This window comes from Musca vetustissima, unplaced genomic scaffold (genome assembly GCF_032173495.1).
Source record: "Musca vetustissima isolate MV318-11 ecotype Yass unplaced genomic scaffold, APGP_CSIRO_Mvet_v1 utg13374, whole genome shotgun sequence".
In the NCBI taxonomy this organism is placed as follows: domain Eukaryota; kingdom Metazoa; phylum Arthropoda; class Insecta; order Diptera; family Muscidae; genus Musca; species Musca vetustissima.
The window spans coordinates 19,861-44,512 of NW_026877330.1; positions in this window are offsets into that span (position 1 = coordinate 19,861).

A 24,652-nucleotide genomic window follows, 5' to 3' on the forward strand; every position below is an offset into this window, starting at 1 on the left:
CGTCCATGCTCCGACCGAAGACAAAGATGAGCAGACCAAAGAAATATTTTATGAGCGCCTAGAAACAACATATGATCGCTGCCCTGGCCATGGCAATAAAATTCAGCTTGGAGATTTTAATGCAAAAATCGGAAGGGAAAATGTCTTTGGCCCCACGGTCGGAAAATTCAGCCTCCATGAAGAAACATCAAACAACGGCATGAGGTTGATTGACTACGCGGCAGCAAAAAACATGGCAGTTAGCAGCACCAAATTCAAGCATCTCGATATATGGATTTCTCCTGACCAATCAACGAGAAATCAAATTGATCATGTTGTGATAGACGGAATGCATTCATCCATTGCATTAGACGTTCGATCGATCCGAGGAGCGAATATCGATTCGGACCACTACCTTGTAGCAGCCAAGATTCGCACTCGTCTTAATGCAGCAGCAAAGGTGCAATATAATGTAACACGGAAATTTGACGTCGAAAAGCTGCAAACACAACAGATAGCAGAAGCCTACTCCGCTCAACTTACCCAACTGCTTGACGAAAGCACCCCTTGTCCCGATAATAGTATAGAAGCACAATGGCAAAGAATTGCCCACACCCTACAAACTGTGGCAAAATCAACACTTGGGTACCAAAGACCACCTTCAATAATTGCGTGGTAAGATCAGGAGTGTCGTAGCGCTACTGATGTGAAAAACGCTGCGTATAGGGCAACCCTGCGGACAGTAGCAACACGTAATGCGATAAAAAATTATCGGGAGAAAAGGAGAGAGGAGAAACGTATTTTCAGAAAAAAACAACAAATCTAGATTTACAGGAGTCAGAATGAAGTCCGAAAATTCTACCAACGAGTAAAAAACCAAACCGAAGACTTCGGTGCAGGCACATCCTCCTGTAGAGATGAAGAAGGAAACCTGGTGACAGATAAATACAGCGTGCTGAGGATCTGGAAGGGAGATTTTGAAAAACTTCTGGTATTAAATAGTGACGGCGACGAAGATACCCCAGAACCAATAAGAGATGATTGTATAGAGTGTATACCACCTAGCCAAGATGAAGTCAGAATAGTAATCAATCGGCTGAAGAATAATAAAGCAGCAGGTGCCGATGGGTTACAATCCGAACTATTCAAAACTGGTGGTCAGATGCTGGTCAGGAGCATGCGCCAGTTGATTAGTACAATTTGGCTAGAGGAATACATGCCCAATGATTGGAACCTCTGCATCCTGTGTCACGTGCACAAAAAAGGAGGCAAGACGATATGTGCCAACTATAGAGGAATTAGCCTTCTTCCCATCGCATATAAAGTGCTATCCAGTGTGCTGTGTGAACGACTAAAGTCAATGGTCAATGACATTATTGGACCATATCAGTACGGCTTCAGACCTGGCAAATCCACCATTGACCAGATTTTCACTCTGCGCCAAATCCTGGAAAAGACCCACGAAAAACACATTCCACCTATTCGTCGACTATAATGCCGCATTCGACAACCCTATCCGTTCAGAGGTGCTTAAAGCCATGTCTGCGCTTTGCACTCCTGCAAAATTAATACGGCTATCCAGTATAATTTTAACTGGCACAATATCAGCAGTGAAAGTCGGAAAGGACCTATCGGACCCCCATAAATAAAATGGCCAACAGATTCTACTATGGTCTAAGTAAGCAGTTTAGAAACCAGGCCACCCCCCGCCAGACCAAACCCACACTTTACAAGACGCTGATACTACCCGTGCTGTTATATGGATCTGAAGCATGGGTACATGCGCAAACAGATGAGGCAGCTCTTGGGGTGTTTGAGAAAAACATTTTCTGAAAGATCTACCGGGACGGTGAATATCGGCGTCGAATGAACCACGAGCTTTAAAATTTATACGCGGACATCGACATTGATAGACGTATTTAGCTGCAGCGACTACGTTGGCTAGGTCATGTTGTGAGAATGGATGAAGATGCCCCAGCCCAAAAGGCATATAAAAACGAACCAGCTGATGGTTCACGCAGAAAGGGAAGGCCACGAATACGATGGAAAGATGAAGTCGAAGACAACATTGCCGAAAATGATCTTTCAAATTGGAAAAACTGCGCAAAAGACCGACGCACCTGGAAATCTTTTCTAAACTCGGCTTATGGAACAACCGTTCTGTATGTAACCGTTCTAAGTATGTAAGTAAGTGAATTTTTTAAAAATTATTTTTTAACAAAAAACAAAGGCGTGGATTTTTTAAAAATTATTTTTTAACAAAAAACAAAGGCGTGGATTTTTTAAAAATTATTTTTTAACAAAAACAAAGGCGTGGAATTTTTAAAAAATATTTTTTTATCAAAAAACAAAGGCGTGGATTTTTTAAAAATTATTTTTTAACAAAAAACAAAGGCGTGGATTTTTTAAAAATTATTTTTTAACAAAAAACAAAGGCGTGGATTTTTTAAAAATTATTTTTTAACAAAAAACAAAGGCGTGGATTTTTTAAAAATTATTTTTTAACAAAAAACAAAGGCGTGGATTTTTTAAAAATTATTTTTTAACAAAAAACAAAGGCGTGGATTTTTTAAAAATTATTTTTTAACAAAAAACAAAGGCGTGGATTTTTTAAAAATTATTTTTTAACAAAAACAAAGGCGTGGAATTTTTAAAAAATATTTTTTTATCAAAAAACAAAGGCGTGGATTTTTTAAAAATTATTTTTTAACAAAAAACAAAGGCGTGGATTTTTTAAAAATTATTTTTTAACAAAAAACAAAGGCGTGGATTTTTTAAAAATTATTTTTTAACAAAAAACAAAGGCGTGGATTTTTTAAAAATTATTTTTTAACAAAAAACAAAGGCGTGGATTTTTTTTAAATTATTTTTTAACAAAAAACAAAGGCGTGGATTTTTTTTAAAAATTATTTTTTAACAAAAAACAAAGGCGTGGATTTTTTTTAATAATTATTTTTTAACAAAAAACAAAGGCGTGGATTTTTTTAATAATTATTTCTTAACAAAAAACAAAGGCGTGAATTTTTTAAAAATTATTTTTTAACAAAAAACAAAGGCGCGGATTTTTTAAAAATTATTTTTTAACAAAAAACAAAGGCGCGGATTTTTTAAAAATTATTTTTTAACAAAAAACCTTAATTTCAAATATTTAATTCCGCTTAATTTTTTTTTTATTTATTTTTTCCGGATTCACTTCGATTTAATGATTTCAATTTTACTAATTATTTGTATTTAATTTTCATTACAATTATTATTATTGATTGATTTCTTTGTTTATTTACAATTGAAAACTTATTGTTGATTCACATTCAAAACCGGTTTTGATTTTTTTTCAATACCGAACAAAATACCACGTTTCTCGCGACCACAAATTGCTTTGAGTTTTCATTGCAAACTGATGGGGTGTCAATACCGCCACCGAACATTTATAGTCGTTTCACACATCAATTTGAAAATTGTTAATCTATGTTCGCAACTGTTCGATTTCAACACTTTCCGAACATCAGCAACCACATTTCGAAACGGAATCGAACTAACAAAACATGACTTATTTTGGTATTTGAAAGGTTATTTGTAGTCGGAATGTTCAGGTTGCGATTTTGTTCTGGATACCAATGATTTTGAGAGCATCATTTTATTTTCTCCTAAACTTCCCCTCTACCTCGTCTTTCGGTCCCCAAAAGTTAATGTTAACTTGTATCCTCCAATGAATTGAAGCTAATAAATTCCCAAAAACCCAATCCCGCCCAAATGTTTTGCAAAAATTCCAAAGTGTCAGGAGGGAACATTTTCATTCATAATTCCGAAGGGGATCATCGGGAAAGCGGGAGATTTAGTAAGGCATATGTTGGGGATTTTTTATTTTAACTTCAGGAGCCTACCAACCACCATGACCCACTCTCAGGGTGGTGGAGGTGGTAGTCAATCATTCGTGTGTGCGGTTTGTTTGTTTTTCTAAATGTTTTTTCTGTCGTTTGTTTAGCTGTTGTCTGAATGTCTGTCTGTCTGTCTAATCGAATTACGGTTGTTAATCTGTAACAGTTAGTGAAAGTTAAGAGCTTTTATCGCTCCTTCATATTTTTTTTCTTTTGAGGACTCAAAGACAAATTATCGGCAGACAATGTCGTCTGTCTGCGTTTTTTGTTTTTTATTCCTTTCAAATGACAATTTTTCAATTATTTGATTGGTAGAACCGTTTTCTTAAAATTTATTTATATTTAATGGCATCCCCGAGGGGCATATTTGGAAAAGAAACAAATTTGCATTTGCCAATAATAAAAAAATGCCTTCAAAGGATATTTTCGCATGACAGGTTTATGCCATTGCCAATTAAATATTCATTTTATAATACAAAAAATGCGTATCGAAAAAATGCTAAAAATAAAGAAAGGGCGAAAGGAACAGAGACACAACAAAAGGGGACAAAACTTTTTTTAGATTTAAAAATATTTGTTTTAAAATATCCACGCCTCGTGTAGACCCCATGGAAAATATTCTTTAAAAAATCCACGCCTTGTGTAGACCCCATGGAAAATATTCTTAAAAAAATCCACGCCTTGTGTAGACCCCATGGAAAATATTCTTTAAAAAATCCACGCCTTGTGTAGACCCCATGGAAAATATTCTTTAAAAAATCCACGCCTTGTGTAGACCCCATGGAAAATATTCTTTAAAAAATCCACGCCTTGTGTAGACCCCTGAAAAAATATTCTTTAAAAAATCCACGCCCTGTGTAGACCCCATGGAAAATATTCTTTAAAAAATCCACGCCTTGTGTAGACCCCATGGAAAATATTCTTTAAACAATCCACGCCTTGTGTAGACCCCATGGAAAATATTCTTTAAAAAAATCCACGCCTTGTATAGACCCCTGAAAAAATATTCTGTAAAAAATCCACGCCTTGTGCAGACCCTTGAAAATTTTTTCTTTAAAAAATCCACACCTTAGGTGGACCCATGGAAAATTTTCTTTAAAAAATCCACACCGTAGGTGGACCCATGGAAAATTTTTCATTAAAAAATCGACGCCTTGTGTAGACCCCTGAAAATATTCTTTAAAAAATCCACGCCTTGTGTAGACCCCTGAAAAAATATTCTTTTAAAAATCTACGCCTTGTGTAGGCCCATGAAAAAATATTCTGTAAAAAATCCACGCCTTGTGTAGACCCCTGAAAAAATATTCTTTAAAAAATCCACGCCTTGTGTAGACCCTTGAAAATTTTTTCTTTAAAAAATCCACACCTTAGGTGGACCCTTGAAAAAGGTTTCTTTAAAAAATCCACGCCTTGTATAGACCCTTGAAAAAAATATTCTTTAAAAAATCCACGCCTTGTATAGACCCTTGAAAAAATATGTTTTAAAAAATCCACGCCTTAGGTGGACCCTTGAAAATGTTTCTTTAAAAAATCCACGCCTTAGGTGGACCCTTGAAAAAAATTTCTTGAAAAAATCCACGCCTTAGGTGGACACTTGAAAAAATTTTCTTTAAAAAATCCACGCCTATGGATTGACCTTCAACATTTTTTTTAAGATCCTTTTACATTATTATTTAAATTACATATGTCTTAGTAAATAGTTACCAAACCATTTCGAAATTCAATTTTATTCAAATGTTAATTAAAATTAACTCAAAACTTCGCTGCCACACACGCCCTCACTCCGACCCGCATATTTTTGAATGAATCAAATTTTGAACTTTTCGAAATGTTAAAAGTGTTTGTAATTATTTCTAACCGAATTTCCACCACCGCCACCACCACAACTATGTGTAGTTACACACGAGTACATACGTATTTACATTTTGTAAATAGTCGCAGTTCTTTTAGGAACTTGTAACTTGGTGGTGTAGGTGTGTGTGAGTGTATGGTGGAGTAGAATTTAGGCTAAACTACAACTGTTAAGATTTAAAGGTTACAGAGGCAGAAATATAAATGTTGGGCTAGGTTAATAAATTTATACGCAATAAGAATGTGTAAACGCTACACAGGAGGTGGAGAATGGGACGGGACATTTTTGGACCATATATTTTTTTAATGACAAATTATAAGCTTGGATTAAGGATTATTTGGAAGGATGGACTTTTTTAAAAATATTTTTGTAGGGATCTGTTAAATGCGTGGATTTTTTAGGATCCAATATAAGCGTGGTTTCCTAAAAACGATTTTTATTGGAAATTTATAATAGTAGATTTTTTAAAAATTATTTTTTAAGGACCAATTATAAGTAAGGAAGTTTTAAGCATATTTTTTATATATCCACTACAAGCGTGGATACTTATACCCTTCATCACTCTATGGTATAGAATATTATTTTGATATATTTTTTGAAAGATTGTTTTTAAAGTATTAATTTAATTTTGTGAATTAGTAATAAAATATTTTTTAATGAAAAATCCAGGATTTATTATTGAATATTTTTCCTAAGACAATTACAAGTGTAAATTCTTTAAAAATATTTTTCCAGGGCATTTACAAGCTCACCGAATATAGCAATTATATTTCATACAGAATACCTTAGGAAGGGCCATCAATAAGCTTGAATTTTTCAAAATCACCTAATGGAATGGTTTTTATATGTATAATCATGCCTATCATAATTGTAACTCATACGCCTATTAACACATGTCCCTATTCAACATTACTTATACGCTTAGAAGTACCATGTCATTTCCAAAATCAATGTTGTCCATACGCCTAGTCTGGCTGTCACACATTCGGCATTTTCCATGTAATTGAATTAACATTTCAAATTAGTTTGACTAAATTTAATGCCGTTGAAAATTGGTTTTTGATTAAATTTATGTATAAATCGTTGATAAAACATGGAGTTTATTTGTATCTCTTTTTTATATATATTTTTTTCGATTTTATTTAAAGGCTAAAATATTCAACTCACATTCCATTGATATCACTAAAAAGCAAGGAATTGCTTTGAGAATTTAAATTGTATAACTTAATTTAAAAACAAATGGAATATGGAGCAATTCTCAAACCATATTTTTTGGTTTATTTACTTCACGTTTATTTTATAATAGTTAAATATTTTGTATTCCATTAATGGCACTAATTAGTTTGTCTTTTAATTAACTTATAATTTATAATTAAAAATTATTACAACAAGTTTGAACATGGTGTGGCTTAAACACAAAACATTTTGAGTAGCATCTTCAAAGAGCTTTACGCAAAACTACTTCAAATCTATTGACTTACAAGAGTGTATACTAAAATATAAATGTTTGTGTAAACCACTTAAAATTGTGTTCTACAAACAGAACTGAACACTAAAGAAGCCAAACAAACAAAGGAAAAATATTTTTAGAAATAGGTTTTAAAGATCCATAATATTTCGGTATTTATTTTTTAAGGTAACGTTTGGAGATGTTTCTTAAAAAATTTTAATAAAAATCCTTGTTTGTGGATTTTTCTTATAAAAAAAATGAAATCAACATTTTTTATAATCCACTTTTCAAGATGCTCCCTGAATAAATATTCTTTTAATTTATGAAAAAATATCTTCGCTTCTCGATTGCCCTTGATTGAGGGTCCTGAAAAAATATTCTTCAAAAACAGCTTCTTGGCGGTCCTTATTCTTTAACTATCTCTCCTTTATTAGTAATGTTGGGAAAAAAAATTATTGAACAACTGTTTTTTTTTCAAAATTAATACGTTTAGTGATGGGTTTGGAAAATATTCTTCAAAAATCCGCACTTGCTAAAATATTACGATCTCTGAAAAAATCGATGGTTGGCCATAGAAATATTTAAAAAAAACCCTATTCTTTAAAAATATACGCCAATTGAGGGTATATGAGCAAAAAACACTATTATTTGATGATTTTTGTTAATCTATATCTATTGATAGTCCTTCAAAATATATTTTTTAAAAATCCACGACACAATTTTTTATTCTGTTTTTATAGATCTTTTTTATACATTTTTTTTTAAATCCATGTCTATTGATGGTCTCTAAAATATATTTCTTAAAATCCAGGCCTATTGCAGATCCTTAAAAAATGTCTCTTAAAATGGAATATTTTTAACAAATCCACGCCTATTCATAGTCCCTGAAAAAAATTTTACAAAAATCTACCCTTTTTAATGGTCCTTGAAAACATATATTTTTTTAAATCCCGTCCTATTGATGGTCCTTAAAAAAATATGTCTAAAAAATCCACGACCATTTAAAGTCCATATTTTTTGTTAACCCATAGATGGCCCTTAAAAAATGTTTTTATCATTTTATCGCCTTCGATAGATTTTGTAAAAATATTTTTAAAAAATTCTCGCATTAGAAAAAAAATATTCTTAAATATAATATATATATATAATATATAATATTCTTTAATAAATCCACGCCTGTGTAAGTCCTTGAAAAAATATTCTTTAAAAAATCCACGCCTGTGTAAGTCCTTGAAAAAATATTATTTAAAAAATCCACGCCTGTGGAAGTCCTTGAAAAAATATTCTTTAAAAAATCCACGCCTTTGCTAATGGGTCCTTGAAAAAATATTCTTTAAAAAATCCACGCCTTTGCTAATGGGTCCTTGAAAAAATATTCTTTAAAAAATCCACGCCTTTGTTAATGGGTCTTTGAAAAAATTTTCTTTAAAAATCCACGCCTTTGCTAATGGGTCCTTGAAAAAATATTCTTTAAAAATCCACGCCTTTGCTAATGGGTCCTTGAAAAAATATTCTTTAAAAAATCCACGCCTTGTGTGAGTGCTTGAAAAAACTTTCTGTATAAAGTCAATGCCCTCAAAAATATATATTTTTAAAAAAAATCCACCCCTATTTTTTTAAATTGAATCCTTGAAAAAAAAGTTCTTTAAGAAGCCAAGCTTAATTTTTTTAATAACTCATATTATCAACATTTCTTAACTTTTATGAAAATTCATCCAAACTAAATATGTATGTATGTGTATATCCCACCCTCACAATCTAGTCCCAAAATCGCAGACAACATTATTGCCCCTCGGTGTTTTGCTGGTGTTACAGGACAATTTATGGACAGTCACGAAATCTGTAGCATAAACAAACTATAAGCCACACTAAAGTGTAAAAAAGGGAAACAAAAAAAACAAAATCGGAAAAAATAACATTTTTTAGCTTTTACAGTCAAAGCAAATATTTAAACTATTAGAATGTTTCAAATAAAAACATCAAAAAATTTAAAAAATATTGCCTTGCACAAAAAAATGAACAAAATAGTGCTCATCGATCGAAAACATTTAACGGCTTCATTGCTGGGGATTTTCACGCTGTTTTCCAATTGATAACAAAAAAATGAAAAAATAAACCAAAAATTTTTGTAAAACTAAAGTCAATGTTTTATGGTTGTTTAGACTATTTCATGCGAATAAAGCAATATTGTAGGGATTATCGATAGATGGAAAGTAATTTAAATGTTAATTCAATTGACTATGAAATTGAGGTAACAACCCGGAACGTATGAGTTATTTTAATGTGTATGTACCTGTGGAGCGTATGAGTAGTTTAATAATTCAATCAGGGGTAATTTGTAGCGTATGAGTAATTTTAATCATCAATTTTAAAATAGGCGTGTATTTTTTAAAGAATATTTTTGCAAGGGTCACCAAAGGGGTGGATTTTTTAAAGAATATTTTTTAAGGACCATCCAAAGGCGTGGATTTTTTAAAGAATATTTTTTCAAGGACCAACTAAGGCGTGGATTTTTTTAAAGAATATTTTTTCAAGGGTCACCAAAGGCGTGGATTTCTTAAAGAATATTTTTTCAAGGGTCACCAAAGGCGTGGATTGCTTAAAGAATATTTTTTCAAGGACCATCTAAAGCGTGGATTTCTTAAAGAATATTTTTTCAAGGGAATATTTTTTCAAGGGTCACCAAAGGCGTGGACTTTTTAAAGAATATTTTTTCAAGGGTCACCAAAGGCGTGGACTTTTTAAAGAATATTTTTTCAAGGGTCACCAAAGGCGTGGACTTTTTAAAGAATATTTTTTCAAGGACCAACTAAGGCGTTGATTTTTTAAAGAATATTTTTTCAAGGGTCACCAAAGGACCAACTAAGGCGTGGATTTATTTAAATAATATTTTCCAAGGACCAACTAAGGCGTGGATTTATTAAATAATATTTTCCAAGGACCAACTAAGGCGTGGATTTATTAAATAATATTTTCCAAGGACCAACTAAGGCGTGGATTTATTAAATAATATTTTCCAAGGACCAACTAAGGCGTGGATTTATTAAATAATATTTTCCAAGGACCAACTAAGGCGTGGATTTATTAAATAATATTTTCCAAGGACCAACTAAGGCGTGGATTTATTAAATAATATTTTCCAAGGACCAACTAAGGCGTGGATTTATTAAATAATATTTTCCAAGGACCAACTAAGGCGTGGATTTATTAAATAATATTTTCCAAGGACCAACTAAGGCGTGGATTTATTAAATAATATTTTCCAAGGACCAACTAAGGCGTGGATTTATTAAATAATATTTTCCAAGGACCAACTAAGTACATTTTTGTAAGTCAATAGATTTGAAGTAGGAGTTGTAGTATTCAAAAATCTTCTTACACACCAAAACCAAAAATATTTACATTTTATTTTTGCGTAAGCCCTATGAAGATGCTACTCAAAATGTTTGTGTTTAAACATCGACATCTTCCAACTTGTTGTAATAATTTTTAATTATAAATTATAAGTTAATTAAAAGACAAACTAATTAGTATCATTAATGGAATACAAAATATATAAATGTTGTAAAATAAACAAGAAGTAAATAATCACAAAATGGTTTAGGAATTTCTCCCCATTCCATTTGTTTTTAAATTATTAAATTAAGTTATACAATTTAAATTCTCAAAGCATTTCCCTGTTTTTAGTGATATCAGTGGAGTGAGTTGAATATTTTAACCTTTAAATAAAAACGAAAAAATATATAAAAAGAGATACAAATAATTGCTATGTGTTATTATCGATTTTAAATAATAATCAAAAACCAATTTTCAATGGGATTACATTTAGTCAAACTAATTTGAATTGTTATTTCAATTACATGGAAAATGCCGAATGTGTGACAGCCAGACTAGGCGTATGAACAACATTGATTTTGGAAATCACATGGTACTTCGTATGAGTAATGTTGAATAGGAACATGTATCAATAGACGTATGAGTTACAATTATGATAGGCATGATTATACATATAAAAAACCATGCCATTAAGTGATTTTGAAAAATGCGAGCTTATTGATGGCCCTCTCTTAGGTTTTCTGTATGATATATAATTGCTCTATTCTGTAAGCTTGTAATTGTCCTAGAAAAAATATTTAAAAAAATGTCTTAGGAAAAATATTTTATAAGAAATCCAGGATTATAATTTGTCATTAAAAATATTTTATAAGTAATTCAAAATTTTATATTAATACTTTTAAAAATCTTTAAAAAAATATATCAAAATAAATAAATATATCTGTAACACAGAATGGTGAAGGGTATAAATATTCACGCTTGCAATGGATTCTTACAAATATGCATAAGAACCCCTTACTTATAATTGGTCTTTAAATTTTTTTTTTAAAAAATCCACTGCCAATAAATCTTTTTCAGGAAACCACGCTTATATTGGATGCTAAAAAATCCACGCATTTAACAGATTCCTACAAAAATATTTTCAAAAAAGTCCATCCTTTCAAATTGTCCTTAATCCACGCTTATAATTTGCCATTAAAAAAATATGGTCCAAAAATGTCCTGTCCCATTCTCCACCTCCTGTGTGGGGTATACACATTCTTATTGCGTATAAATTTATTAACCTAGCCCAACTGTTGTAGTTTACCCTAGATTCTCCTCCACCACAGAATCACACACGCCTACACCATCAAGTTCCAACTTCCTAAAAGAACTGCGACTATTTACAAAATGTAAATATGTAAATACTCGTGTCTAACTACACATAGTTGTGGTGATGGTGGGGGAAATTCGGTTAGAAATAATTACAAACACTTTTAACATTTCGAAAAGTTCAAAATTTGACTCATTCAAAAATATGCGGATCGGAGGGAGAGCGTGTGATGGGCAATGAAGTTTTGAGTTAATTTTAATTAACGTTTAAATACATTAGATTTTGGAAATTGTTTGGTAACAATTTACTGAGACATACATATGTAAGATACATATATTTTTCAAGCTCGTGGATTTTGAAAGAAAAACATTTTAAATTCTTAAATAATATTTTTCTTGGTCAAGGACTAAAGAATATTTTTTCAAAGGATCTTTCATAGCCGGTGATTAAAAAATATATATTTTTCCAAACGCCCTCAACCAAATGAGTGGGGTTTTTAAATAAATATTTTAAGGGGTCATCAATAGGCGTTGATTTTTTAAAGAATATTTTTTCAAGTCACACCAAGGCGTGGATTTTTTAAAGAATATTTTTTCAAGTCACACCAAAGCGTGGATTTTTTAAAGAATATTTTTTCAAGCCACACCAAGGCGTGGATTTTTAAAAGAATATTTTTTCAAGTCACACCAAGGCGTGGATTTTTTAAAGAATATTTTTTCAAGTCACACCAAGGCGTGGATTTTTTAAAGAATATTTTTTCAAGTCACACCAAGGCGTGGATTTTTTAAAGAATATTTTTTCAAGTCACACCAAGGCGTGGATTTTTTAAAGAATATTTTTTCAAGTCACACCAAGGCGTGGATTTTTTAAAGAATATTTTTTCAAGTCACACCAAGGCGTGGATTTTTTAAAGAATATTTTTTCAAGTCACACCAAAGCGTGGATTTTTTAAAGAATATTTTTTCAAGTCACACCAAGGCGTGGATTTTTTAAAGAATATTTTTTCAAGTCACACCAAGGCGTGGATTTTTTAAAGAATATTTTTTCAAGTCACACCAAGGCGTGGATTTTTTAAAGAATATTTTTTCAAGTCACACCAAGGCGTGGATTTTTTAAAGAATATTTTTTCAAGTCACACCAAGGCGTGGATTTTTTAAAGAATATTTTTTCAAGTCACACCAAGGCGTGGATTTTTTAAAGAATATTTTTTCAAGTCACACCAAGGCGTGGATTTTTTAAAGAATATTTTTTCAAGTCACACCAAGGCGTGGATTTTTTAAAGAATATTTTTTCAAGTCACACCAAGGCGTGGATTTTTTAAAGAATATTTTTTCAAGTCACACCAAGGCGTGGATTTTTTAAAGAATATTTTTTCAAGTCACACCAAGGCGTGGATTTTTTAAAGAATATTTTTTCAAGTCACACCAAGGCGTGGATTTTTTAAAGAATATTTTTTCAAGTCACACCAAGGCGTGGATTTTTTAAAGAATATTTTTTCAAGTCACACCAAGGCGTGGATTTTTTAAAGAATATTTTTTCAAGTCACACCAAGGCGTGGATTTTTTAAAGAATATTTTTTCAAGTCACACCAAGGCGTGGATTTTTTAAAGAATATTTTTTCAAGTCACACCAAGGCGTGGATTTTTTAAAGAATATTTTTTCAAGTCACACCAAGGCGTGGATTTTTTAAAGAATATTTTTTCAAGTCACACCAAGGCGTGGATTTTTTAAAGAATATTTTTTCAAGTCACACCAAGGCGTGGATTTTTTAAAGAATATTTTTTCAAGTCACACCAAGGCGTGGATTTTTTAAAGAATATTTTTTCAAGTCACACCAAGGCGTGGATTTTTTAAAGAATATTTTTTCAAGTCACACCAAGGCGTGGATTTTTTAAAGAATATTTTTTCAAGTCACACCAAGGCGTGGATTTTTTAAAGAATATTTTTTCAAGTCACACCAAGGCGTGGATTTTTTAAAGAATATTTTTTCAAGTCACACCAAGGCGTGGATTTTTTAAAGAATATTTTTTCAAGTCACACCAAGGCGTGGATTTTTTAAAGAATATTTTTTCAAGTCACACCAAGGCGTGGATTTTTTAAAGAATATTTTTTCAAGTCACACCAAGGCGTGGATTTTTTAAAGAATATTTTTTCAAGTCACACCAAGGCGTGGATTTTTTAAAGAATATTTTTTCAAGTCACACCAAGGCGTGGATTTTTTAAAGAATATTTTTTCAAGTCACACCAAGGCGTGGATTTTTTAAAGAATATTTTTTCAAGTCACACCAAGGCGTGGATTTTTTAAAGAATATTTTTTCAAGTCACACCAAGGCGTGGATTTTTTAAAGAATATTTTTTCAAGTCACACCAAGGCGTGGATTTTTTAAAGAATATTTTTTCAAGTCACACCAAGGCGTGGATTTTTTAAAGAATATTTTTTCAAGTCACACCAAGGCGTGGATTTTTTAAAGAATATTTTTTCAAGTCACACCAAGGCGTGGATTTTTTAAAGAATATTTTTTCAAGTCACACCAAGGCGTGGATTTTTTAAAGAATATTTTTTCAAGTCACACCAAGGCGTGGATTTTTTAAAGAATATTTTTTCAAGTCACACCAAGGCGTGGATTTTTTAAAGAATATTTTTTCAAGTCACACCAAGGCGGAGGATTTTTTAAAGAATAGTTTTTCAAAACGAGGATTTTTTAAAGAATATTTTTTCAAAACGAGGATTTTGTAAAAAGATGTTTTTTCAAGAGCCACAAAAAGCCTGGGTTTTGTAATGAATATTTTTTAATGAATAAAAAAGGACCACCATTAAAAGGGATTTTTACAAAATATCTTTTTTTTAATTTTAAAGGACCATTAATAGGCATGGATTTTTATACCCTACACAACTATGTTGTCAGGGTATTAAAGCTTTGTGCACCCACCTTTAAGTATACCGATCGTCATATCTCGACTAGCTGAGTCAATATAGACATGTGTGTTCGTCCCTCCGTCTGTCCATTATAATTTGTAAACACGAAACAGGCCACAGTTATGTACCAATCTTCAAGAAATTTTGAAATTTAATTAGAAGGGCTATACTGAATATTGGTAATATTCCGAAAATATTTCAGTGTAATGAAGAGGTCCTGTTGACCTCTAATCGGGCAAGAGGTTGCAACCAACTATCACGAAATATTATCCAGGCTCGGAATAAAAATCCGCAGAAAGATAGAGTTCTGTGGTAGTTGTGTAGGGTATCGTATGGTCGGCCCCGTCCGACTATACTGCTCCGCTCCGCACTGGTTTAAAAATATTTTTGGCATGTATGTATTTAATCATTTGTGAAATTCCTGATCCCTATTGACAGTTCATCTCCATGGATTACCCAATAATCTGTCTACGATATTTATTTCCTTTCATTTTATGCAAATGTATTTTTAGAAAAAGGATCAAATCGTTTAATATACTACCTACCAAATGGCTTCAATTAAATGAATACCCACGTATTATCCTAACCATACAAATGAGTGACCCTCATTTTTGCATATACACATCTTGGAATATATTTGGAGAGCAAATACATCAATCCGGAATGCGGTTGACATTTCAATCAAACTAAATCTGTCTTTATTTTATAAAAATTACAACGTTTACTATAAATAAACTACCAATTTGGTAGATTTAGTGCGGGTTTTAATAAAATGTGTTGACAAATATTGAAATGGCTGGATAACTGATTGACTTGCGGTTGAAAGATAATAATCCTCAAATGGGTTTTACTTTACTTTCTCATTGGCAAAGGATCATCATATAGTTTTATTTAAATTAGAAATGATGTGTGTTTTGAAAGCCTCTTTGATGAAATTTATTCGCCATTAAATTAGAGTTAAAATTGATTTGTTAAGAAATTAAAAGAATTTTGAAAATTTTCACCGATGCCTCAAATGGTCGTTGAAAAAAATCTTTAAAAAATCCACGCCTCAGATGGTCCTTAAAAAAATCTTTAAAAAATCCACGCCTCAGATGGTCCTTAAAAAAATCTTTAAAAAATCCACGCCTCAGATGGTCATTAAAAAAAATCTTTAAAAATCCACGCCTCAGATGGTCGTTGAAAACAAAATTCTTTAACAAATCCACCCCTTAGTAGGTCCTTCAAAAAATATTCCTTACAACATCCACGCCTTTGGAGGTTCTTTGAAAAATAATCTTTAAAAAATCTACGCCTTTGGAGGTCCTTGAAAAAATAATCTTTAATAAATCCACGCCTTTGGAGGTTCTTTGAAAAATAATCTTTAAAAAATCCACGCCTTTGGAGGCCTTTGAAAAAATAATCTTTAATAAATCCACGCCTTTGGAGGTCCTTGAAAAAATAATCTTTAATAAATCCACGCCTTTGAATGGTCCTCAAAAAATATTCTTTAAAAAATCCACGCCTTGTATGCCCTCGAAAATATATTCTTTAAAAAATCCACGCCTTGTATGCCCTCGAAAATATATTCTTTAAAAAATCCACGCCTTGTATGCCCTCGAAAATATATTCTTTAAAAAATCCACGCCTTGTATGCCCTCGAAAATATATTCTTTAAAAAATCCACGCCTTGTATGCCCTCGAAAATATATTCTTTAAAAAATCCACGCCTTGTATGCCCTCGAAAATATATTCTTTAAAAAATCCACGCCTTGTATGCCCTCGAAAATATATTCTTTAAAAAATCCACGCCTTGTATGCCCTCGAAAATATATTCTTTAAAAAATCCACGCCTTGTATGCCCTCGAAAATATATTCTTTAAAAAATCCACGCCTCAGATGGTCCTCGAAAAAATATTTTTTAAAAAATTTACGCCTCAGTTAGTCCTCGAAAGATATTCTTTAAAAAATCCACGCCTCAGTTAGTCCTCGGAAAAATATTCTTTAAAACATCCACGCCTCTGTTAGTCCTTGAAAAAAATATTCTTTGAAAAATTTACGCCTGAATATATCCTGACTTAAAATATTGTCTATGACTTCATGAATTTATGAAATTACGTCCAATACTTAACGTTACGTTAAATAATTGAAATATTTTCTCTCATTGTAAACTGGTATCTTCTTCGCCATTTTCTCAATTCTTCCATGCTAATTTTCCAAAGGACAAAACAATCCTTTAAATACAATTTTTGTTCATTTAAAGCTTACTGAAAACATAAATTAATTGTTACGCTTTTTAGACAACCGACGGGACCAGTAGGAGTCCCTTTATACCACCATCGATACCACCTTCACGATTTTTTTTCTATCTTCCCTTTTACGACTTCGGCCGTCTGTCCTCCATTTCTCTCATTGAAATAAAAAACAAATCTTCTTTGCCTTACAAAAAATTAAAAAACATTTTTAATAATTAATAAGTGAAATATTGAAATGAAAATAAAGAAAATAAAAAATTGACGACCCAAACCAGCCAAGTTCCTCTTTCTATAAAGGCTAGAGAATGCGAATGAGCGGAAATATTGAAACATTGGAAGATGATAGTAGGGAGACATTGTTGTTGTGTTTATGATAGGAACTTGTTTTTGGGATGGTGGTGGTATGAAGGTAATGACTGTTGGTAATGTTGGCGGCACGCTTTATAATTGACTGTCAATGTTAAGGACTGAATGTGGCGGAACCGAAATTTCGATATCGTGGCATAGACATTGTATGTCTATTGTTAAAGGTTGAAGTTGAAACATCACAGAAATATTATGAGGTAAGTAAATGTATTTGTGTGCGGGTGTATGTAGTTGTAATTATTCCAAATATTTAATTTTAAATTTCTATGGAAAAAAAACAAAACTAATTACAGGATTCTCATTAATCGGTTCAAGAGCAATAAAGCAGCAGGAGCCGACGGGTTGCCAGCCGAACTATTCAAAACTGGTGGTCAGATGCTGGTCAAGAGCATGTACCAGCTGATTAGTACAATTTGGCTAGAAGAATGCATGCCCAATGATTGGAACCTAAGCATCCTGTGTCCTGTGCACAAACAGGAGACAAGACGATATGTACCAACTGTAGAGAAATTAGCCTTCTGTCCATAGCATATAAAGTACTAGCCAGTGTGCTGTGTGAACGATTGAAGCCAATGGTCAATGACATTATTGGACCATACCAATGCGGCTTCAGATTGGCAAATCCACAATTGACAAGATTTTCACTCTGCGCCAAATCCTGGAAAAAATCCCGACTATAAAGCCGCATTCGACAGCTCTATCCGTTCAGGAGTGTATAAAGCCACGTCTGCGTTTGGCATTCCTGCAAAATTTATTCGGCTATGCAGGATAACTTTAACAGGCACAAGATCAGCAGTTAAAGGACCTCTCGGAGCCCTTTAATACCGAACGAGGATTCAGACAAGGTGATAGTTTGTCGTGTGACCTTTTTAACATCCTGCTGGAAAAGGTCATACGAGAGGCAAAAATGAAAGAAATGGCACTCTGTACACCAAATAACACATGTTACTCACCTACGCCGATGACATCGACATAATAGGTCGAACATTGTGAGCGGTAACAGTCACCTTTGAACAAATTGAGAAGGAGTCTGCCAAAATGGGTCTGGCAGTAAACGGCGAGTAGACCAAGCTGATGGTATCAACGCGCAAGACGTCCAGTAGTCTCAGACCAACTGTGGAACTTGAGAACTACAGCTTCGAGGTAGTCAAAGATTTTATATACCTTGGTAACAGCCATAAATAAAACGAATGATACAGTTTTGAAATTCGGAGAAGGATAGTGATGGCCAACAGATGCTACTATGGTCTGAGCAAACAACCCAATAGCAAGGCCACCTCCCGCCAGACCAAATTCACACTCTACAAGACGCTGATACTACCCGTGCTGTTATACGGATCTGAAGCATGGGTACTTACGCAAGCAGTTGTACCAGCTATTCTCGGACATCGACATTGCTAGACGTATTGAGCTGCAGCGACTACGTCATGGATAGGTTATGTTGTGAGAATGAATGAAGAAGCCCCATCCCAGAAGGCATATAAAAGCGAACCAGCTGATGTTTCGCGCAGAAGGAGAAGGCCAAAAATACGTTGGAAAGATCAAGTCAAAGACAACATTGCCGAATATGGTCTTTCAAATTGGAAAAACTGCGCAAAAGACCGACGCGCCTGGAAATATTTTATACGCTCGGTTTATGGAACGAAAGTTCTGTCACAAGCCAGCTATGTAAGTAAGTAATTACAGAATTCTATTAAGGGATATTCCAAGGATCTACTCGGGCGTAAATTATAAAAATAATATTTATCAAGGACTAACAGAGGCGTGGATTTTTAAAAGAATATTTTAGAAGAGCATGAAATGAGCGTGCATTTTTTTTTAAATAATAGTATTGAAGAACATAAGATGAGACGTGGTTTTTTAAAATAATATTTTTTCGAAAACCAAAAGAAATATTACAAAAACTTCTTTTAAATATTTAACCCTTAAGGACCTTTTTATTTAAAAGACCTATCCCGGGTCCTTATTTATTTAGTCCTTTTAAGAGGTGTTTTTGTTCTCAAATTTATGTTACACTTATTTTAAACGCCCCGTTTAAATATTTGCATCCAAATGTTAGTAAACTCTTAATAAATCCTTTTAGAAAAGGACTTTCTCTCCCCCAAACATTTTACCCTTCTAACTGAAAAAAAATCGCTTACACAAATGTTTACATTTTTATTTACAATCACCGCACAAAAAGGCAAACAAACAAACAAACAAACATTATTTGCATGTATGAATGTGTGTTTTAATGTTACTACCATTATTGTTACATAGAAATACATATACCATGAAAGGATACACTTAAAGGATAACAAGGTAGTGAAAGGATGCAAACACAATGAAGGCAAAAAAAACGTACCACTTTATTTTTTTCAGAACCTGTTATAATACGAGGAGGGTCTACCACAAAGCCGTGTGCGGCAAACGTCACCCGACCACAGTGTCAGGGACATACTCCCTCGAACCAAAACACACACATACAACCACACATATGTGTCTACATGTCTTACTGCAGTAATACCCCAGATATCCAACAGCATTTAGAATATAAATAAAATATTCTCTTTGTATTTGTTTCCATTTGTAAAAGGAATCAATTGTGTGTCACTGGGAAAGGGGGACAAATCGAAACGTGGGAATAAAGTCTGAAGAAGAAATGTAGCAAAAACATATCGAAGGAAATTCAAAAGATAGACTGTGACCATGGACATATGTAAATTGTTGAATGGTTTTTTCCTACTTTTTCAAAATGTTACAGTTTCGTAAGGGATGTCGGGATGTGTGTGTGTGTGTGAATGTTTTTCTTTATATTATTGACAGACAATAATATATATTTTACAAGCTGTTTGCATAAATCACCAACAGTAATATTTGTTCGATTGAAATGTTAAGCAGTTGTGGGGACGCCAAAAAACTGCTTAGTAATGTTTATTTGCTTAGGAGTTTTTGTGGTCTAGACAAGGAAGGATCACTGGCAAGATTCAAAAATAAAAGTTGATTCTTTTTAAAACATATTTCTTCAAGGAAGAAATGTCAAAATATGAAAAATATTATTTAAAAAATCCACGCCTCATGTGAGCCTCTTCAAAAATATTATTTAAAAAATCCACGCCTCATTTGAGCCTCTTCAAAAATATTATTTAAAAAATCCACGCCTCATTTGAGCCTCTTCAAAAATATTATTTAAAAAATCCACGCCTCATTTGAGCCTCTTCAAAAATATTATTTAAAAAATCCACGCTTCATTTGAGCCTCTTCGTCGAGATATGACGATCGGATCGGCCTCATTTCATCCACTTCAAAAATATTATTTAAACCAGTGAGCGGAGCAGTATAGTCGGGCGGGGCCGACCTTGCGATACCCTACACATCTACCATGGAACTCTAACTCTCTGCGATTGTTTATTCCGAGCCTCGACAATATTTCGTGATATTTAATATTCGGCTTATAATTGTGGCCTATAGATCGAAACGAAAAAAAAAAACACACACACGGTCCACTTCATCTTCATTATAGGCGTTGTCCTTGACCACAACTGGAATCTCATGTAAAATTTCAAAGCTATCAGTGCTATTTTTCCACCATCTAGTGTGGTAATGGGTTACTAAATAATATCTCAGTACGTAACCAACTGTAAATATTTAAGTGTACCTCCCATATCTGAGTACATACGACCATAAAGAGGTGTCAATTTAAAGGTCAACCACACCTCTTGGATATACTATCAACTTCTCGGGTCTGTGTCCTTCAGGGGCTAATATATACACCATAGAATAGAAATTTTGTAATTTTTCACACAAAAGTCAAGGTCCATTTGACCCGCTAAATATTGACCAATCCTTATCAAAACAGGCATGCTTATTCTTTAGCCCGATACCGTTCTCCATGTAAAGTTAAGTATTTTGTCCATTTCATCCCCTAAATATTAACCGATCTTTACCAAAAACAATAGGGTCTTCATTGGGCAGAACCCATCCTACATGCAAAATTTCGTGAATATTGGTCCATAACTGTGGCCTGTATCGTGTTTACAAATTATAATGGACAGACGGACGGACGGACACACATGTCTAGATCAACTCAGCTAGTCGAGATATGACGATCGGTATACTTAAAGGTGGGTCTAGGACCAATATTTCGCGGTGTTACAAACTTTTGGGGCATCACAAAGCTATCCAGACAACATAGTTGTGTAGGGTATAAAAATCCTGTAAATTAATTTAGGTTCTTCCATAGATATTTAAAATTAAATATTTAAATACAAACACACACCTCATAATATTTCTGTGATGTTTCAACTTCAACCTTTAACTATAGACAGACAATGTCTATGCCACGATATCTAAATTTCGGTCCCACCACATTCAGTCGTTAACATTGACAGTCAATAGGAACGCGTGCCGCCAACATTACCACCAGTCATTACCTTTATACCACCACCATCCAAACATCTGCTGCAATCATAAACACAACAACAATATCTCTTTACTATCATCCTCCAATGTTTCAACATTTCTGCTCATCCGCTTTCTCTAGCCTTTATATAGAGGTGAGCTTGGCTGGTTTGGGTCGTCCATTTTTTTATTTTCTTTATTTTTATTTCTGTATTTCACTTATTAATTATTAAAAATGTTTCTTAATTTTTTTGTAGGGTAAAGTAGATTTGTTTTTGGTTTCAATGAGAGAAATGGAGGGCTGACAGACGACCGAAGTCGTAGAAGCGAAGGTAGAAAAAATCGTGAAGGTGGTATAAAAGGCATAACAAAAGCCGATGGTGGTATAAAGGGACTTTGCTGGTCCGGTTGGTTGTCTAAAAAGCGTAACAATTAATTTATTTTTCAGTAAGCATTGCATTTAAAGGATTTTTTTGTCCTTTGGAAAATTAGCATGGGTGAATTGAGAAAATGGCGAAGAAGATTACAATTTGAAATAGGGGGAAAATATTTTATATTTTTAAAACATTAATTTTTTTAGAGACCATCAATAGGCGTGGATTTTTTAAAGAATATTTTTTTCAAGGACTATCTGAGGCTTGGATTTATTAAAGAATATATTTTTCAAGGACTATCTGATGCTTGGATTTATTAAAGAAAATTTTTTCAAGGACTATCTGAGGCGTGGATTTATTAAAGAAGATTTTTTGCAAGGACTATTTGAGGCGTGGATTTATTAAACAATATTTTTTTCAAGGACTATCTGAGGCGTGGATTTTTTAAAGAATATTTTTTCATGGACCATCCAAAGTTAAAGGATATTTTTTGAAGGACCATTTGAGGCGTGGATTTGTTAAAGAATATTTTTTCATGGACCATCCAAAGTTAAAGGATATTTTTTGAAGGACCATTTGAGGCGTGGATTTGTTAAAGGACATTTTTTGAAGGACCATTTGAGGCGTGGATTTGTTAAAGGATTTATTAAAGAATATTTTTTCAAGGACTATCTGAGGCGTGGATTTATTAAAGAATATTTTTTCAAGGACTATCTGAGGCGTGGATTTATTAAAGAATATTTTTTCAAGGACTTACTAAGGCGTGGATTTTTTAAGGAATATTTTTTCAAGGACTTACTAAGGCGTGGATTTTTTAAGGAATATTTTTTCAAGGACTTACTAAGGCGTGGATTTTTTAAGGAATATTTTTTCAAGGACTTACTAAGGCGTGGATTTTTTAAGGAATATTTTTTCAAGGACTTACTAAGGCGTGGATTTTTTAAGGAATATTTTTTCAAGGACTTACTAAGGCGTGGATTTTTTAAGGAATATTTTTTCAAGGACTTACTAAGGCGTGGATTTTTTAAGGAATATTTTTTCAAGGACTTACTAAGGCGTGGATTTTTTAAGGAATATTTTTTCAAGGACTTACTAAGGCGTGGATTTTTTAAGGAATATTTTTTCAAGGACTTACTAAGGCGTGGATTTTTTAAAGAATATTTTTTCAAGCGCTTACTAAGGCGTGGATTTTTTAAAGAATATTTTTTCAAGCGCTTACTAAGGCGTGGATTTTTTAAAGAATATATTTATATTTAAATTCTGGATAACTTCCAGCTGAATTATAATTACAACAAAAATGCTATAATAATATTACAACTACCAATTGATAAGGAAATTTTATTTTAGATTTTTAGCTAGAGGATTTTCCAGGAAATCTTCATTTCATGGAAAGTCAAAATAAGTGCGGGAAAATGTTGCTGAGACGCGTTAAAGTCAAAAGGATTAAAGGATGTACCAACCAACCTCTGGTAAACCTCAAATATTATGATAATGTATTTTACATACATACATTTGTATGTATGTACAAATATTTATTATATTTTTATTATCCAGCTGCGTTTCATATTGTGGGGAGTAGGCTATTGATAATATTTTTTTTGTTTTTCTTCCTTCATTCAAATCATAATTCAAAGGATATCAGCGCCAGCAGCAAAAAATGCCTTTTGACAAAACAATTCAATGTCTGGAGAGTGTTTGTGACACATTCATTATTTGTATACGAATCACATGACGTCAAGAAATAGAAGAAAAAACTTGCAATAAAATTAAAACAAAAATATTTCCTTTTATAATCCACGCCTTTGGAAGAACACCAAAATTTTTTTTTTGGATCCAGGCCTTTGGAAAATCTCGAAAAATATTTTTTCAAAAATCCAAGCCTTTGGAAAATCTCGAAAACCAAAAGCAGGAGCAAAAATCCACGCCTTTGGAAAATCTCGAAAAATAATTTTTAAAAAATCCACGCCTTTGGAAAAACTCAAAAAAATCAGTTTTAAAAAAATTCACGCCCTAAACAAACCCTGAAAATAATTTAAAAAAAAATCCATCCATAAAATAATCAATAATTTCAAGATTCAATAACCCCCAACGATACTTCATCGATTTATTACGATTACATGTACATGCAACATGTATGTATTAATGTGTAGCGCGTGTGTGTTTGTGCGTGCTTGAGTGTGTGTGTGTATATTTCATGTTTGTGATTAAATATTTTTGGGGGTTTTAATTGCAAATTGGATTTGAGTTTTCCATTTGATTTATTTATCGATTAAGGACTCATTACGACGTCGAGGGAGAAGAGCCTTAAGCACTTGACGAACACAACCATCTACCACTCGATATCCTTCTCGCCCTCCTCCTGGCTAAAGCTCCAAGGGGCAAAATAACACTCAAAACAGAAATCGGTGCTGAGTGAGGTGTTTTAATTTTTAGCCAGTGGCAAGTGTGTGCGTGTGTGATTTATACCACACACACACAATAAACATATGTGTGGGTGTATTCCCATACACATATGTGTTTTGCCTTACACATGTAAATCTCATTGAAACTTGAAATCTGACGACTTTTGGTATGAGT